This window comes from Calonectris borealis, chromosome 1, assembly GCF_964195595.1.
Source record: "Calonectris borealis chromosome 1, bCalBor7.hap1.2, whole genome shotgun sequence".
Classification (NCBI taxonomy): domain Eukaryota; kingdom Metazoa; phylum Chordata; class Aves; order Procellariiformes; family Procellariidae; genus Calonectris; species Calonectris borealis.
In genome coordinates this window covers 182,444,411-182,459,196 of record NC_134312.1, presented here as the reverse complement: position 1 = coordinate 182,459,196, position 14,786 = coordinate 182,444,411, and the positions used below count along the sequence as shown (strand labels likewise).

The window sequence follows — 14,786 nt, the reverse complement described above, 5'->3', positions numbered from 1 at the left end:
TAGGTTTCCAAGAGGAACATGCTAAGATTAAAAGATAACACAGACTACAACCATGATCCTACATTTATCCTACTGCAAGGAATATAAGTATCAAAGTAGCTTTATATATTATTTTAGCTGACCTGTTATGGAGGTGCAGGGCACTCAGCATAACATAGGCCTACTTGACAGCAATGTTAGCATATGTAGATAAACTTTAGTTAACACTATAGGAGAAGGGAATAGCTTAGTCATAAGAACAGAGATGTAACAAGTGTAAACAACCTGTTAATCAATGTGAGAGCTGTGAACCTGTTGAGAAAAATCAAGTCAAGCAGACTGTGAGCTCCAGCAGGTTGTTAGGGACCAAGTGTTAGAATGACCTAATTAAGCATCAGGCATCCTCCACCCAATCCCGTAAATGATGGTGTTTGGAGTCACTTGGAGGGAGAACCCTAAAGGCCCCACAACTCTGCGCCAGGAGTTGGGACCATCTCTCCAACTTCCAGAGATACCTGAGAGGACAAAAGAGAATGCTATGGCATGGTATGGTTGGAACCACTGTACTAACCCATCCAACACCTCTCCTGGAGAAAAGCTGCCCTGACAGCATCTATTCTTACCTTACTCCATCATACAACATACCTTGTATCAACAATAACTTAAAAACAGTAATCGGAAGAGGGAACAAGCTTTACTCCTTCCTCTTACTTGAATGAAGAGCTAAAATTAAGTTCTATTCCCTCAGAACTTCTATGAAACTCAGTACATGCAAATACCTAGATTTGCATAATAATAAAAAAGAAAATTACTGCTTTTACTTTACTGACATCAATAGGACAAAGCACACTAAATTCAGTTATTTAAATCAAGGGCATAAAAATGTTAAGATAGACTTCTGTAACTTACTCCAGTCTTAGATAATAATTATTCAAGTTACGACATCTAAACAAAATAAAACAACACAAGTCTGGGGGGAAGGGAAATCAAAACTTTAGCTGATTGAACATGAAGCTGTATTAAAGCAGACCAAAAAAAAAAAAAAAAGAGAGAAAAAAAAAGTTTAAAGGACAACTTGCAAAAAGCATCTATGATTAACGCATCCTTTTCCTTGAAGGTAACAAAAGAAGGAAGACAAACAAAGAATCTGTAGGGCCAGTAAAAGATCATGATGAAAAGGTCTCCCAAAGAAAACAAAGGCCACAACAACCCTTCATCAGATGTTCTACTGGTGTGCGAAAGGAGTTCTCAAAGTATAACAGAGCCACAAACAAATTCAAGGGTTGGCAGAAGAACTTACAAAACAAAGCCAACAATGAGAAGTCACAAAAGAGCATTCACACAAAAGTTTTGAAGAAAATTGAGAACAAAATAACCTTAGTACTTGCTATTGCCTTTCAGTTCTTATTGAAAAGCACGTTGACATCCAAGAAAAGGAAGATGGCAGAAATTATATTAATATTGACAAGGACATTTTTGGAAAGATCTGGACAACTACAGACTGATCAGCTTGACTTTTCTACAGTGCAAATATATTGAAAGTATAATAGAGAACAAAATTAATGAGTAACATAAAAAAATGCAACATGAATAAATGAACAATATGAGTAAATGCAACATGGCTTTACAAAGCAAAATCCTGTTTCACAAATCCATGAAAGTTGTTTGAAAGGCTCAAGGAGCAGGCAAGAATGCTATGATTGGCCTAAGTCTGGACTTCAAAAAATAAAAAATTTTGTAATGTCAAAAGCATCAGAAAAATTTAGAAAACAGTATGTTAAGTAGCCAAATTCCAAAATACTAAAAAATAGTATTAAATTTGATGTTTAGAAGCTTCTTTTTTTAAAAAAGCTTTTAGGGCTCAAAAATTATTTGGCTGTATCAACGTTTGTTGAAGTAATGTTTCCTTGCTACTTTTTTTCTCACTTTATATTATTTTATACTAGCAAAGTGTGTAGCATGTAAAAAATTAACAAAAATATTAATAAAATAAAAAGTAAATCACATATAAGGCTAGAAACTGAAAGGCAAAGAAAACCTGTTCATGTCCTTTCTCCATATTCTTTACAGTGAGATCAATTACACCATCACCTAATAAGCAACAATAAAAAACCTACACATATTGAAGAGGAATATACCTATGGTGTGTTTTCTTTCAGAAAGGTACTGGCCCTATATATTGACTAGCAGTCAATTTTAAAAGAACTCAGTTAAATAGGAATATAGGTAACAGGACCACAACCTTGACCACAACCTTGACCATTCTGTCTCAAATAAAATATGTTTCCTTGAGAAAGATCTTTCAGATTTGGGGCTTCTTTAAAATTACAAATAAGAAACAATCCTCAGTTATTCTTCTCTGAACAAACCACTTGGAAAGCTGCTAAATTGATAACAATTTGGGGCTTTAACTGTCATGGTGGATTCTTCACCTCTGTAGTGCCTGTCAGAACTATTCTTATGACACTCCTCCTCCCTGAAATCTGTTATTTCCCTAATTTTATGCAATACGATTCTGTACATGTCTACAGTATTTTAGAAATCTAAAGGAAAATATGAGTTAGTTAACTTATAATTTATTTTCTTCAAATAAATCCAAGCAAAACCTTTGTATTACTGCTGAAGCCTGTTTCTGTGCATGTACTGTTTCTAAGAGTTATTGCAATATTTGTTTGTCACTGCTGAAGCATCACTCTACATTAAGTAACAAAAAGTGGTGCTAAACCCAAAAAAGGAAACTACAAATACCAAAAGATAAATAAAAATAAAATCCTCAGACTTACCTACATCCAAACCCCACACAACAATAAAAAACATTTACAAACCACCTCAGGTGCCCAGTCCCCTTTTCAAAAGTGGACTGAATAAAACCTTCCAGTAATTGTCTTAACAGCACCCAACAGAGAAGAAATTAGGACTCTCCTGTTGCACAACCAAGTATTTTTGGACACTGAAAAAGCTCCTCATATTCAATATTTGTTTGTCATGTCCTTTAAAATCTTGTTCAGAACATGTGGCCTTGTAGCCCAGTTCTTTTTGCTAGTAACAGGCTACGTGCTTTCTATTAAGCTAACACCACATGCTTCCAGACTTGTCAGGCTTTATCAAGACTTGGCTTGCCTGCCTGGAGCTCTGTTTTGGCTTATTTAGCTGCAACAGGATTTGTCTAGTAACAGAATGACTACCACCCCATTAGTTTTAGATTTTGCTTAGCCTTGTACAAGTTTGTGGGACAAAATTTACTGTTACAGACATTTCTATAACTATCAGATAGCAATATGACCCTAAATAAAATGCAGCATAGAAAAGTAGAGGCATGGGATGCGAGCAGAGACATGTGTTGGTACTACTGAGAGTAATTTGATTAGACTATTAAGACTTCATTTAGACTAACAACAAATTATCGGCTTTGAATATAAGGTATATTCCTTAGGCCCACAAACTGCACAAGTTTCTCCACCACGTTTTGACACTGCATCTGATCAGCCTCGTCTGTAATTTGGATGCAACAAATGGTAGAAAATGCAGGCAACCAAAACAGTTAAAATTTAGTGCAACAATACCTTACAGAATATATTCTCTTATTATCTAAGTACGGGCTGTATTCTTTATTCTTAAACCTTTTTGTATTTGTTTTGGTATGGGTCCACTTTACCAAACCATCCACTTTATCAGTATTTGTATTTTTCTTCAGCAGCTGTGATGAAAATTTTTACTTCCCCTCATTTTGAGCTAACTTAGTTGAAACCAGTTATACCATCACTGATTTATATCTCTGGAGTACTGAGTCCTTCATTCAATTGCATTTGCTTTATTCAATTAGCTCTGCCATTCAAAACCAGTAATTCAGTACATTGACAGATGCCACCAACACCTGTACACCTGTTAACATCAGTGAGGCATTTCTATGATTGTAGACTTCATTGGACAACACTTTCATACAGTCAGTAATAAAGTACAGTACTGCAAGGTTACATTTACATTTCAAATAAAGTCAAACTCCATGTTGTTTAATTACATCAGAATTGTAACATTTGTCATTGTTATCAGCAGTTTAAAACACAGTATATTTTCATGCAAAACTTTATGTGAAAGGACTACTAAGCAAGGAATAAGCATTTATGACACTTGATTTAAACTATCAATGAAGAGGCAATCAGCGACTAAACAAAGTATTACTTTGTTTATAGCTACTGTGAAAATCCTGATGAAGAGCAAACTACAGTTACCTTTGAGGTAGCAATGCAATTTAGATGAAAGGATATCTACAGATGCAATTGCTGCCAAAAAAAAAAGGTATTTTCTTTTAATTTGCCAAATCAACAAGGTATATGTGCACATGTGCTATTCAAATAGAACAAAGACAAGATAGGACAATGCAAAGCAAGAAACACATCAGTAAAAAGTACTGTTATTCTAGTACTTCAGTCAAATTTGATCAAGTGGGGATTCGATTGAAGTTCATAACCAGAACATATTTTAGCTTTCCTGGAATAAACAAGACAAAGATCTACTGGATTATGTTAGCAAACTATTTCTATAGGAATACAGAAACAAAGTAATAGTGAAAGTTCCAAACAGAAGTCCACAAAAAGCTGAATGAGAAAAGGTTACACAAGAGGAAGCAAACACAAGTCTAAGCAAGGCATTGCTTAGACATCTACCTTTGAGTAATTTGCTTCATGAAAACTTTAAAAAAAAAAAAATTTTAAAAATTGAACAAGACTAATGATAAAGACAACAGCAAGAACATGTTACTAGATCACAAACATTTAAAACATGTTCCAAATGAAACTACCATTCAATATCTAGTAGTTAGCATATAATACTTAAATCACACATGATTGCAATAATTTGAAATTCATTCATTCACTTAGAAGTAAATTGCAGCAAGATAGATCTGTTTAGCAAACCTAAAACCTGTATGGAAAAAATGTGTTAAATTCTATCAAGAAGAGAAACAAGCTTGTGAACATTTTAGTAACAGTGCAGTCTGGAAAGTCAGATTTTGGGGAAATATGCCAAAACCAAGAAAAAGAGAAAAATACCCCTCTTAAGCTTGATGAACAGCATCCCAGTGGCTTATTACAAGGCAGTTTTAACGAATAATCCAGGGAAGATTCAAGAGCAAAGAAACTTTTTGCTATCCTAAACTTTGCAGTTGGAAAAATAATATATGAATATTACCCTATGTTTGACAGTAAGTCAATTAAAAAAAGTAACAAGCTTAGTTCAGTTAGTGTCTGCGTAAGGCACGGGAATAAACTCAAACGGAATTCTCGAGAGTTTTCCAAGGCAACACAGTTCAAGCTTCAGATACCTGCATTTAGATGCCTATATGAGGAGAGATATCTATATGTAGCTATATGCATAGCTAAGCTCCCATTCTTGTTAATCAGTAGCCTACTAGATTCTTCTTTAAAGCTCTTCTTTAAGATTCTAGATTCTAAAAGATCTTCTTTATGACACACATGGAGTGACCAGGGCAGTCTAAGATCCATTGTCTTTACTGATTAGGGACCCAATTCATCAGCTTAAACATGAACAAATAGTACACAAAGTACCATTACAGCAGCTTCAAGTGTGTCCCATCTGGTTTACAAATGCCAATCCAGAAGGGTGGGAATCTCCTAAAGTGTCATATCTACAAAGGCATCTGAAATGACATTTGAAGTTCATGCGTGCACAACTAAATTGCGCCTTGGATTTGCATTGGTTACATGAGAGTTTAGACATCTAGCTCAAATGCTTGATGGATTGGCTTACTTGCAGACTAAATGCTATTCAGCATCTTACATTGTTAAAGAGAAAGATTTTTTCCACTTACTTAGAAAGCTCATTTGTTCCTAATCTACAAAGTTTTAAATGTCTGATATTTTACCTCCATCTGTGTCTATTTGTTTCGGAAGAAAGTCTCAACCGCAAAAATGCCTCAGAAAAACAAAAAGTAAAGTCTGTCATGACGTTTTTTTTTTAAATTATGAAAATAGAGGTACGTGACTTTGGTTTAAAAATACCAGACTATGACTTTCTCATCTTAAAGTAGTGCTAAATCTGTTTAACAACATGCTTAAAAAATTCTGAACGTTCAAATACAGATTGGTATTTAGAATTATTAAATTACCAGAAAGCAGTACTGACTTCAGATCTAACAATAGTCAAACAATGAGTTTGTTCCCTGCTTCTAGTGTGTGGCTACTAATCAAAGAAATGCAGTAGAAATAACAGATATGGTAATTTCTTCCACAAAAAGAGACTGTCCAGTCTCTAATATTGCTAATAAAGTGTCAGACCAAAGAGAAAACAGAGTCCAAAGAGTTGGAAGAACTTCATAAGGGAGAAAGGAAGCTACAGATAAGCAATTCTTTTCTTCAAGTGCTTGTCTCTACATGCATTCATACTACACACAATTCCAAGGAGTATCCACTCATAATTATTTTTCTTCAATGTTCCTAATTAAGCAAAAATTGAAAAACAATTATCACAAATATAACATCATTCCTTGACAATTCTCGAAGTACATAACACGAAAGTAAAATGTCTGTGATGCTCCACTTGACAGCTGTATAAATGTCAGCTCTTGGGACACACAACAATCAGTCACGTCTTGCACTCCAGATGAGTGGGCCCTAAACTGCATTCTTTTATACTTAATTACCTTGGATAAGATTCTGTAAACAGACTGACAGCCTTTTGAATTTTCAGCCATGGACACAAGGTGAGAAAGCAGTGTCCATATCAAAAAAGGTCTCTCATCTTCAATAAATGAAGAGGTACTTCTGCTGAGGTAGTATGAGGTTTAGTGAAGATAGGTAAATTAGCTTCCTAGGAAGGCAGAAGTCGTTGTGAGCAAAACATTCTGGGCAAATGGTCTATATCTAAAACCAATTCATGAAGAGTTGTAGATTCTGTAGGTGGAGGTCAGTCTGCCCTTGAGAAGATGCCTGAAGAAGTGAAATTATTTTAGGCTCTAACAGCAAAAGGCATATAGTAATACACAGCTCTCTGGTGTACTTTCTAAAATTTTGTTGTGGTGCTGAGGACAGCAATTTCTAAGTACTCTTTCCTGAAGGGTACCTCTAACCCAAACAGTAATTACATCTTGAGAGCATCCTGCTGTTTACAAGAGGCATGCAGTGAAGGCATGTAGAGGCACTTTTCCTTTCTTCAGGGAAAAGCCAAGAGCAAATCTTTCACTTCACCTGGCAGTCTGGTTAGATGTTTCGTTCCCTTCTTCATCTCTAAAGAACTACAGCTAAGTATAGTCCACCATATTAGTTTTCAGAGGGCTTTCAGGTCCACAAGTTTATTCCGTCTGGAATGCTTTTAACACCCTGCTGCCACATGGTAGGGAAATCTACAATACTTGACTCTGCATGTTTATCTAAGAGATGGGCGTATATTGATGGATGCACACACATTATTTTTGGTAGGGAAGAACTTTGCACGGACAATGATACAGTTCACCTGGAATATCAAAATTTTGACTGCGTTCCTCCATGAGAAACTAGACCAATGAGATCGTTATATATCATTATATTCTACGTGAGAAGTTACAGCTTGAAATTCCAATCCTCTGCGATTCTAACCGGTGATGTCTATCAAGTTGCAGGATGCATTTTCTGAGGATTCCACAGTCTGTACTTTAATCTTGCATTTTCCCCAGTTGAAGACCAGACAGAATATACCTGGTCCTTTTCTGGAGGAAAATGTCAGGTACATCTCAGTAGCTCAGAGCAGCTTGTTCCTTGCATAGACAAGACAATCAATACTAACTATGTGGTAAGTATCATCTTATGTCATATCTTGCCCATTTGAGTAAGAGGAACTGCAATAAGATTTTCTGCTTCACTTTTCTCACTCTTACTGCAAGTATACATTTGTACAAAAGTCTGTAAAGATGATGCTTATTTAGTTAAATTCTGCTTGTCAGTAGTAAACTGGCTGTAGGTTTGGCTTTGGTACAGACACTATATTGATGTTCATCAATTATTTACCCCTGCTAAAGAGAAAAAATTGTTAGTAATGACTTTGAGATGTACCATCCACATGCATATACATTTACATGGATCTTAAATATTCTCAGTCTCTACATTTAGATGAGGTGAATTTTGCTCTGATTCATCTACATACGTAGTTATGGAAAGGATCTCATTAGCACAGAACCAAGAATCACCAAGTGATTCAGCTAACCAAAATATCACAGACCGTACCATCTCACATTCTCATATTATTAGATGAAAAAGAAAGATGAAATGGTATTCCCTGACAACTAAAAATACTGAGAGGGTAATGCTACTTTGTCACAAAAATGCCTCTCCTAGGACAGGCATGAAACACCTGCAGGTTTCCACAGGGAAGATCAGTGCTTATTTTTCAGGAACTTAATTGGAAAAAGAAGAATTGCAACTTAATTGGGAAAGGAAGAATTGCACCTTTGCTTCAACATTGTACCTCTTCTCAGTTCTAACTGGAAAATCAGAAGGAGCTGGCATCTGCAACTAGAAATGTACAGAAGAACAGCAGCACTCTTCTGTTAATTAAACTGCCTGCTTGAGGAACAGTGATGAAATATGATGATTAGAGAGTAGAAGCATTCATTTGATTCTACAAGAAGAATGAGAAGAACTGGACAACACAGAACTTTTGTTGTTGTTGTCATCATTGTCTTAAACACATAAAAATGGGTTGTGTCAGAAGAGTTGTATTTCCTGCCTCCGTGAATTCAACAGTCAAACTATTAGACTTTTTCAGTTGTCATCGTAAGTATACAAGGTACCAGACTGCCTTGTATGCATTTTCTTGAGCATAGGCTTAAGATGTTAAACTACACTTAGTTTAACAAAACCAGAAACTCAGTATTACTCCTGGCTGTACTTATATTCTTAAACTATGATCACCAATCTTGTCTTGAACCAAAAACATTTAAGTATGCTTTCCATAATTTTTGATTTTATGAAAGATAAAAGGGAGAATATCCTTTGGTTTCAACAAATGCAAAAAGTAGGTACATAGAGCTTTCACTAAAAATACAAAAATCATCATACTGAGGCTTTTTATACATTCAGCCTTCAAGTAACAGAAACGTTAGTCAATTCAAAATTGAAAAGGTCAGTTGTTAGTGTCAAATTGAACTGCCACAAAGCAAGCCTACATATATCAAGCAGATAATCAAGGCAAGTATGCCAAGTAACTGACAACTGTAAACTTCTATCTCATTAAAACACTGTCAAATTAACCACCAGGTCAATGTCATTGTTATAAAAGTTTACAACTGAGTCACACAGGAACCTTGATTTTTCTGGTCTTAAAAAAAAGAAATCTAGCAAGCATTTGTGGAGTCTGCTAAAAGCCTTTTAGCAGAAAGAACGTGTTCAAATGGAAGTTTAACTCAAAAAAGAGAAAAGAGAACTTTCATTGAAAGTTTCCATGTCTACATAAGATACAGCAAATGAAACAGCAAAATGTTACCTATTTTCAGGAACTTTAGGGTAACACTCTCAGTAAAGTTAAATTAATATATTTAGCTTAAGTATTGCAATTGTAACGTTTAGAGTAAATTCTCAGTTTTAAAAATGCTCCTATCTTCTATACCTGAGGATAACAAAATACCAAATGGAGGTATAGCACAATCATGAAAAGGCATAACTAGTAGAAAAGTACTTGTCTAATATCCGAAGAATAATCCTAGAAAAATAAAAGTTGTTACTGCACAGTTAACACCTTAGCTGAAGTTTTCTGCACTGATTCGGTTATCTCATCAGTGGTATCTCACTAATGGAGTTGAGCAACACTGTAAACAGTAAGTATGAAAGTGCTCATGTTTATAAGAAAGATCTAACTGGTTAGAGATAATCAGCTATGACCTTTTTTCCCTGTATATCAACCGTGTCAATTGCCATTAATATTGGTATCTACTTATTTAGAGAGGTTAAGGAGTATCAGGGAGTGTGAGAGGGAGATAGATTGGTGGAGCCGCACCCTACCATCCCTGAGGCAAGGGCAGCACACGGAGGCTCCACAAGAACCAGAGGATCCCCTGCCCTCTTGCCACCAGGCAGAAGGAGGGGACCCAGGTGACGGAGGGGAATGGACACAGGTCCCTGCTCGGGGCACCAGGCGAACCCCTGCCCGGCCTCCCTCACCTCAACCTTCCCAGTTGCCCTTACAGAACAGATACGGGGCTCTGGATCTTGAGGGCCAGACAGACCAGGACGCAGATGAAGGCCCATCCACGGGGTTGCCCGAGGCGAGGCAGTCAGCCCCACAAATTACGACTGCCTCCGCTAAGAAAAAAAGGAGGGTAATTGTCCTAGGTGGTTCCCTTCTGAGGGGGACGGAGGGCCCAATTTGCCGGCCAGACCCATCCCACAGGGAAGTCTGCTGCCTCCCTGGGGCCTGGGTGAAGGACATCACTAGGAATCTCCCTGGTCTGGTACAGGCCTCCAATTACTGCCCGCTACTGGTTATACAGGCTGGCAGTGAGGAGGTTGCAGAGAGAAGTCCCGAAGGGATCAAAAGGGATTTCAGGGCACTGAGGCGACTGGTGGGAGGATCAGGAGCACAGGTAGTGTTTTCCTTGATCCCTTCAGTGGCAGGGAGGAATACTGAAGGGAACAGGAAAACTCATCGGATCAACACGTGGCTTAGGGGCTGGTGCCATCGGCGGAATTTTGGCTTCTTTGACCACGGGGAGGTTTACACGGCATCGGGCCTGCTGGCGACAGACGGCGTTCAGCTGTCTCACAGGGGGAAAAGGATTCTCGCGTATGAGTTGGTGGGGCTCATCGAGAGGGCTTTAAACTAGGTTCAAAGGGGGAAGGGGATAAAACCAGGCTCTCTAGAGAAGAGCCTAGGGACCGCACGCCATTGTCGGGGGAGAAATCGGCAGCCCAGCTCAAGTGCATCTACACCAATGCACGCAGCATGGGCAGCAAACAGGAGGAGCTGGAAGCCATTGTGCAGCGGGGTAGCTATGACTTAGTCGCCATCACGGAAACATGGTGGGATGAGTCGCACGACTGGAGTGCTGCAATGGATGTCTATAAGCTCTTCAGAAGGGACAGGCAAGGAAGGAGAGGCGGTGGGGTAGCCCTGTATGCTAGGGAGTGCTTCGACTGTCTAGAGCTCAATGGTAGTGATGACGAGGTCGAGTGCTTGTGGGTAAGGATGAGGGGGAAGGCCAACAAGGCAGATATCCTGCTGGGAGTCTGTTATAGACCACCTAACCAGGACGAGGAGGCAGACGAAATATTCTACCAGAGGCTGGCAGAAGTCTCCCAGTCGCTAGCCCTTGTTCTCGTGGGGGACGTCAACTTTCCGGTATTTCTGCTGGAAATACCACACAGCAGAGAGGAAACAGTCGAGGAGGTTCCTGGAGTGTGTGGAAGATAACTTCCTGACACAGCTGGTAAGCGAGCCCACCAGGGGAGATGCCTCGCTTGACCTGCTGTTCACGAACAGAGAAGGGCTGGTGGGAGATGTGGTGGTCGGAGGCCGGCTTGGGCTTAGCGACCATGAAATGATAGAATTTTCGATACTTGGTGAAGTAAAGAGGGGGGCCAGCAAAACCGCTACCATGGACTTCCAGAGGGCAGACTTTGGCCTGCTCAGGACACTGGTTGAGAAGGTCCCTTGGGAGACAGTCCTGAAGGGCAAAGGGGTCCAGGAAGGCTGGACATTCTTCAAGAAGGAAGTCTTAAAGGCGCAGGAGCGGGCTGTCCCCATGTGCCGTAAGAAGAACGGGCGGAGAAGACGACCGGCCTGGCTGAACGGGGAGCTCTGGCTGGGACTCAGGGAAAAAAGGAGAGTTTATCAGCTTTGGAAGAAGGGGCAGGCAACTCAAGAAGAGTACAGGGATCTCATTAGGTCGTGCAGAGAGGAAATTAGAAAGGCAAAAGCCCGCCTAGAACTCAACCTGGCCACTGTCGTGAGAGATAACAAAAAATGCTTTTACAAGTATATTAATGACAAAAGGAGAGCCAAGGAGAATCTCCATCCTCTATTGGATGCAGGGGGGAACGTTGCCACCAAGGACGAGGATAAGGCTGAAGTACTTAATGCCTTCTTCGCCTCAGTCTTTAATAGTCAGAGCAGTTATCCTCAGGGCACTCAGCCCCCTGAGCTGGAAGACAGGGACGGCGAGCAGGATAAACCTCCCATAATCCAAAAGGAAGCAGTTAACAACCTGCTACACCACCTGGACGCTGACAAGTCTATGGGGCCGGATGGGATCCACCCGAGGGTACTGAGGGAGCTGGCGGGGGAGTTTGCCAAGCCACTCTCCATCATTTACCAGCAGTCCTGGTTAACTGGGGAGGTCCCGGACAACTGGAGGCTTGCCAATGTGACGCCCACCTACAAGAAGGGCCGGAAGGACGATCCGGGGAACTACAGGCCTGTCAGCCTGACCTCGGTGCCGGGGAAGATTATGGAGCAGTTCGTTTTGAGGGCGCTCCCAAGCCATGTCCGGGACAACCAGGGGATCAGGCCCAGCCAGCACGGCTTCATGGAAGGCAGGTCCTGCTTGACCAACCTGATCTCCTTCTATGACCAGGTGACCCGCCTAGTGGATGAGGGAAAGGCTGTGGATGTGGTCTACCTGGACTTCAGTAAAGCCTTTGACACTGTCTCCCACAGCATTCTCCTAGAGAAGCTGGCGGCTCACAGCTTAGACAGGTGCACTCTTCGCTGGGTAAAAAACTGGCTGGACGGCCGAGCCCAGAGAGTTGTGGTGAACGGAGTTAAATCCAGTTGGCGGCTGGTCACGAGCGGTGTTCCCCAGGGCTCAGTTTTGGGGCCAGTCCTGTTCAATATCTTCATCAACGATCTGGACGAGGGGATCGAGTGCTCCCTCAGTAAGTTTGCAGACGACACCAAGCTGGGCGGGAGTGTTGATCTGCTCCAGGGTAGGAAGGCTCTGCAGAGGGACCTGGACAGGCTGGATCGATGGGCCGAGGCCAACTGTATGAGGTTCGACAAGGCCAAGTGCCAGGTCCTGCACTTTGGCCACAACAACCCCACGCAACGCTACAGGCTTGGGGAAGAGTGGCTGGAAAGCTGCCCAGAGGAAAAGGACCTGGGGGTGCTGATTGATAGCCAACTGAACATGAGCCGGTAGTGTGCCCAGGTGGCCAAGAAGGCCAACGGCATCCTGGCCTGTATTAGGAATAGTGTGGCCAGCAGGAGCAGGGAGGTGATCGTGCCCCTGTACTCGGCACTGGTGAGGCCGCACCTCGAATACTGTGTTCAGTTTTGGGCCCCTCACTACAAGAAGGACATGGAGGTGCTGGAGCGTGTCCAGAGAAGGGCAACAAAGGTGGTGAAGGGTCTGGAGAACAAGTGTTATGAGGAGCGGCTGAGGGAACTGGGACTGTTTAGCCTGGAGAAGAGGAGGTTGAGGGGAGACCTCATCGCGCTCTACAACTACCTGAAAGGAGGTTGTAGCGAGGTGGGTGTTGGTCTCTTCTGCCAAGTAACTAGCGATAGGATGAGAGGAAATAGCCTCAAGTTGCGCCAAGAGAGGTTTAGATTGAACATTAGGAGAAATTTCTTTACTGAAAGAGTGGTCAGGCCTTGGAACAGGCTGCCTAGGGAAGTGGTGGAGTCACCATCCCTGGAAGTATTTAAAAGACGTGTAGATGAGGCGCTTAGGGCATGGTGGTGTTGGGTTGATGATTGGACTCGATGATCTTAGAGGTTTTTCCAACCTTAATGATTCTATGATTCTATGATTCTATTTCTTAAAGGGGCTGCTTACCACCAACTGTTCACAAGGTATTATAATTTCTGAAGCCTATTCCCAAATGTTGATCCAAAAGAGCTACTACCTGTTCACCTTCAGTTTAAGGTGTCTTCTGCAAGACATACTTAAAGATTTAGAGAGGCCCTTATAAATTTATTTGCTTTTTAAAAAGGGGTAATGGGCGAAATGCCCATTTGAGTACACATCATGGGTAAAGGGATAAGTACATAGGATTAATTTAATTTACCTGCTGCTTCAAATAAAGTAAGGGGCTGCTTTTAAGGCAGTTTTCATGTGCTCTTTGAACTGTATAGAAAAAGAGAATTATAGATAGCTTTTTCCCCTTATTAAATGTACACACATGCAAATATATGCAACTCCTGAAAATTCAGGATCACATTTGGAAGCCTTACACTCAAAAAATGTTGTTAATTTCAGGTCTCTGAATACCTATAAGCTAGTAAAGAATAGTCAGGGAAGCACTGCTCTTCATATTATTAAAATTTAGGCATCTCATGTAAGTGCAGTGATGGACCTGGAAGTTCTCAAACCCTTATATACTCTATAGAGAATATAGGGTCTTAAATTCTCTTAAGTTAGGTACAATATCCTGAAACTGGAAAATACAATTTTCATGATCTAAAGCATTTCTCCTTACTGAATCAAATCTGAGATTCATCTTTTACTATTTTTGTAATATTCACAAAGAATGACAATTATGAACAGCGTTAGTTCAACTGAATTACATGAAATTCAATATGAGTTAATATTTACACTCTTAGACCAATGATTTATAATGATCATTCAAATGCACTATAATACTTTGTGTCTTTCTGCGGTAAACTCTATATCCAACTGAAGCAAACTGAAAACAAGGTGAAAGATTTCTTTCCTCAGACTCTCTGGGCGCAATTTTATGAAATCATAAACTGGGCATGAGGGACAGATTTCCTGGTGATTTAAACACTAATTATAAAAAGCAGTTGCCTAAAAACTTGCTTTTTTATTATTATTAATCTTTAAGTTTCAGCAAATATCGCCAGAAGTAAGATAATGTTTTTGC

The 14,786-nt window shown here is 40.2% G+C and overlaps 1 protein-coding gene across 1 annotated transcript in view; it reads right to left on the bottom strand.

The window, feature by feature from the left end:
• DIAPH3 (diaphanous related formin 3) overlaps window positions 1–14,786 on the bottom strand; it is a 247,827-nt gene that overhangs the window by 189,560 nt on the left and 43,481 nt on the right. The window lies entirely within an intron of this gene.